The sequence below is a fragment of the Etheostoma spectabile genome, chromosome 1, assembly GCF_008692095.1.
Source record: "Etheostoma spectabile isolate EspeVRDwgs_2016 chromosome 1, UIUC_Espe_1.0, whole genome shotgun sequence".
Lineage (NCBI taxonomy): Eukaryota > Metazoa > Chordata > Actinopteri > Perciformes > Percidae > Etheostoma > Etheostoma spectabile.
In genome coordinates, this window is record NC_045733.1 from 28,344,396 (window position 1) to 28,348,901 (window position 4,506).

General features: G+C 37.5%; 1 pseudogene; it reads left to right on the forward strand.

The window, feature by feature from the left end:
* The first annotated feature begins 859 nt into the window (after window positions 1-859).
* Window positions 860-4,506, forward strand: part of LOC116691049 (N-acetyllactosaminide alpha-1,3-galactosyltransferase-like) — a 5,777-nt pseudogene continuing 2,130 nt past the window's right edge.

Sequence of the window (4,506 nt, forward strand, 5' to 3'; positions counted from 1 at the left end):
ACATACCCCTATGTTAAATTCCTCACCTAGAGGCACGGCAGATTTTGATTATTAAGGCAGTTATTTCTGGATCAGGATATTAGCATCCTGATAAAGTTCCCTGGCCTTTAGAATAAAAATAGCCCACATCCTCACATACTCTTCACCATGCTTGAGATAGATGGGATACTTTCTATAAAATCATCTCTCATGCAAATCAAACCAGGATTGTCTAACTGAAATAAAACCATGCCTATCTCTAAGATGTGGAAGTATGTGAGGATGTGGGGCTATTTTAATTCTAAAGGCCAAGGGAACTTTTCAGGTGCATAATATCCTGAATCCAGGAAATACTGGCCTTAATAATAAAAAATCCTGCCTGCCTCTATGGGAATTTAACATAGGGGTATGTATACTTATGACCCCTGTATTTTAAATAAGAACAATTTATTTATTACAATACGTATTCATTCACAAAGAATTGGTGTCCTTAAAGGTTGGATTTACCTCATTTTTTATTTTTTTAGGGTTATTAAAAATAATCTTCCAAAACATGATTTTTTTGTATTCATCTTTTAGTCACCATTAATACGCACGATATGTACGACTGTCATATACTTTGAGCGCACCACTGTACCCTCATAGCAGCGAACTATTTCCCCTAGCAGGCCCCTACACACAGCCCCTCCATTACTCAATCAATATCGCTTTTACATACTACAGGAACTCATTCACACCTCAAGAGCCACTTTCCTCGAATTCAGCCTGCTCTCTTCTGTTACTATGCTAGGATCTTTGTTCTCTTCCCTCTCTCTCTCTCTCTCTCTCTCTCTCTCTCTCTCTCTCTCTCTCTCAGGGAGCCACTCCCTGTTTCACCCCTCCCTTGTCTTGTCAGTATACCAAGCATAAGGTGTTACAGAAGGATATTGCCTCTCAACACTAGAATGTTTTTTTTAATTTGGAACATTACACCAGAGGACAAAGTTTCCAGAGGAACATTCATTCTGTAAAGGTTCAGGACACGTTGTGGATTAATACCTGAAAACCACCTGCATGAAGGTAATTCATCAGCACTGTCTGCCAGGAAAAGAGTGGCACACCTTGACTATTTAGAATAAGTTGCATTTCTCTACCTCAAATACTTTATATAAAACAGCTCCTTTTGTGTTTTTTCCTTTAACAACACAACTTTTTTACATCATTGTCACAAATGGCACATCCACTCACCTGCCTGTTACCCATTGAACAAGATGGAAAGTGTTCTAAATCAAACCCTATTTACTACTAAATGTGCTTAATGTGCTTAATGTTTAATGTGATTTTTATAACTCTGAAATGTTTGCATGATTTAGTGGTCAAAGTTTTCACAATGGAATGAATTGGGTCCATGTACACTGATTTTTGCTCACATTGTCACAATGTGATGTGGCACATTTAATAGATGCAAACATTTCATTCATGCAAACGTATTTAACTACCTGTCAGTGACGACAGAACATACATGACAGGGATAAGAACGAGTGATGATCAATGATTTTGTGACTAGAAGAAGGAGGAGGTGATCCACTTTGTGTGTTTTAAAAAGTTGAATAACAAGTTTCTTGTGGCATTGACCTAAACAATGTTGTGACAATGAGTTTCGCTGCTGTGTAAATAAAATGTGCCCTTTTATTTACCAGCCAGGAGATACCTTCACCTCCTGTGAGTTTGTTTGCTCTGTAAAAAAAGGCAGCAGTTTCACCACAACTATGAGGTATTTACGTCTCTCATCTTCTAGGGCTTTACAATGGACACATATTGAATACTGTATGTGTAAATATAGGCTTAGAAACTGAGAAAAAAAACGTTTAAATTAAAGATCAGATCCCCAAATAGTGATCTGATCTTATATATTTGTTTCCCTATGGTAAGATGTACAGTTACAAGGTCTGTGGACTATCCAGAGTGAGCGGGGACATTGTTTCTGGACATGCAGCAATTTGTTTTTATTTATTTAAGTTGTGAATGATCTTTATCTACCGGTATGATACCACCAGGTCTCCCCACCGTTTTATTTTGGATGAGGAGATAAGTAAAAACTGTTGTATTGTCCTCCTACGAAACATGGAATGTTTTATCTACAAGTGAAGTTTTTAGGCGAATGTCTTTCAGTTACAGTAATTTTAACTTTAATTGCTCACACACCTTAATGCTCTTGTTTTTGTTTGCTTGCTTTTGCATCGTTTCAGTTTGCTGAGGGAGAAAAGTATTGGAATCTTCTGCTGTCTTGTGTTGCTCGTTGTCAGCGTCACTTCCTTATATTTAAAGTGAGTGAACAAAGTCCTTATATTGTGCTTGAAGACCTACGAGAGCTCATGGGATTTTCTTATGTATTGGCACGTTAAAACTATTTTATTCTTTAGTCTGATAATAGTCATTTTACATTATAAGATATTTGACGAACATCGTCCTTGTGGACAACCTGCCGGTGGCCAGCGCGGAAGGACCGAGCATCGATTTAGACGACCCACTCAACTTTGGGTAAGAAATCTGACACTGGATCTGAAATTAAAAGCCCAATACATTTGTCCCAGGAAAATGATGTGTGAATATAAAGAATTTTACTGTGCATATCTGAAATGTTCTTCTTGATTAGTGAGAATTCAATTACAGATATCTAACCTCCATCCTGGTCTATACAATTTAATTGTAGGGTCAAATCATAACTGCAGTTATCTCAAAACAATTTGGTTTTAACATTAAAAGTAAAATATTACGATCACGTTGGCACATTTTGATTACATAATTTATTTTGTGACACCCTTATCAGTTGTAATATCTTATGTACAGGTTGTTAACCTGCCGACCTTCTTGCTTGCTCTTCTGCTTAACTTTTCTCTTACAGTCTTGTAATATCTTAAATTATAATTTGTGGGGGCTTAAAAATTACAAAACTCTATGGAATTTCAATCCAATCCAATCCACTTTATTTGTATAGCACATTTTACAAACACAAAGTTCCAAAGTGCTGCACAGAAAACTCAAACAATACAAAACAATTAATGTAAAAATGGTAAAACTAAATAAGAGCATGGTTTAAAAGTCAAAAAAATAGATAAAAATACTAAATACTAAATACAATAAAAAAGTAAGAGCATCAGAGGACCACACAACCCACATCGGAGTTAAAGCCAAAGAATAAAAATGTGTCTTAAGACGAGATAAACACTCAACGTTGGGGCTGTTCGGACATGGAAGGGCAGAGCGTTCCAGAGTTTAGGTGTCCAGCCACAGAAAAGGCCCGTCCCCCGAGTTTTAAGTCTCGTCTTGGGACCACAAGCTGGAGCTGGCTCTCTGACCTCAGTGATCGCGCCGGCCTATAAATCTGGATGAGGTCGTAGATATATGTTGGGGCCAGTCCATTCACAGCTTAAAAACAAAACAATAAAAATCTAAAATCAATCCTAAAAACGTACAGGAAGCCAGTGCAATGAGGCGAGAATTGGACTTATATGAGCGTGCTTTTTAGTTCCAGTTAAAAGACTTGTATTGTATTGATGTAGTCATTATTTCAGAATTTGACTATTTGCAAGATTGTTATTGGAATGCAGGTCTACAGGTCTCCTGAACAAAGACTACCTCGGCAAGAAATGGCAAGATTAGATAATCTTAAACCCCTTCAGTATTAAAAGGTCTTTTTCAGGGAATAATTTCAAATCAAACGTCAGCATTAAATCGTACGGAAATTATGTTAGTTTCATTATTATTATGGATGGTGGAACCTACAAGAATACATGTATGTTTGATAAGGCAAGTATGGCACAGCTTCTGCAAATTCCTTTTGCAATCAATCAAATCAAATCAAATCAAAATGTATTCATGTAGCACTTTACAGCAACCAGCAGGTGTCCAAAGTGCTTAACATCAGAATGAGTAAAATCACATCATCCAATAGAAAGAGTCAACATAAACAGTAAAATCTGAAAAGGTTACAAAGAAACAAAATAATGAAACTGTCACACCACTGCTACGTGTTAAAAGCCAGACTGAACAGATATGTTTTGAGTGTGGACCTAAAAAGAGTGACATCTGTAACAGTGGGAATAATGGGGGGGGGGGTAACTTGTTCCAGAGTATCGGGGCAGCAACTGCAAAAGCCTGATCACCCCATTGTTTATACCTGGACCTTGGACTTCTAAAACCAGCTGATTTGAAGACCGCAATGACCGGTTGTGCTCCCGCAAAGTTATAATTTCAGACAAATACTCTGGGGAGAGACCATTTAAACAAAAAAGTGTAAGGCGTGAGATCTAATTTAATGTTAATGTTTCATTACTTGCTTTCTCATAATTGTAAAAACAATGTAAATCTCCTCTTCCTTTGTTGTCATCTTCCGTTTCAGGGCCAGACACGGGGTTGAAACACGGACATCTTGGAACGCTCCCATCATCTGGGAGGGGATGTTTGACCCCAAACTTTACGACCAAATGCACATCCAAAATAAGTCGTCTGTGGCCCTCACTGTGTTTGCTGTGGGAAGGTTTGTTT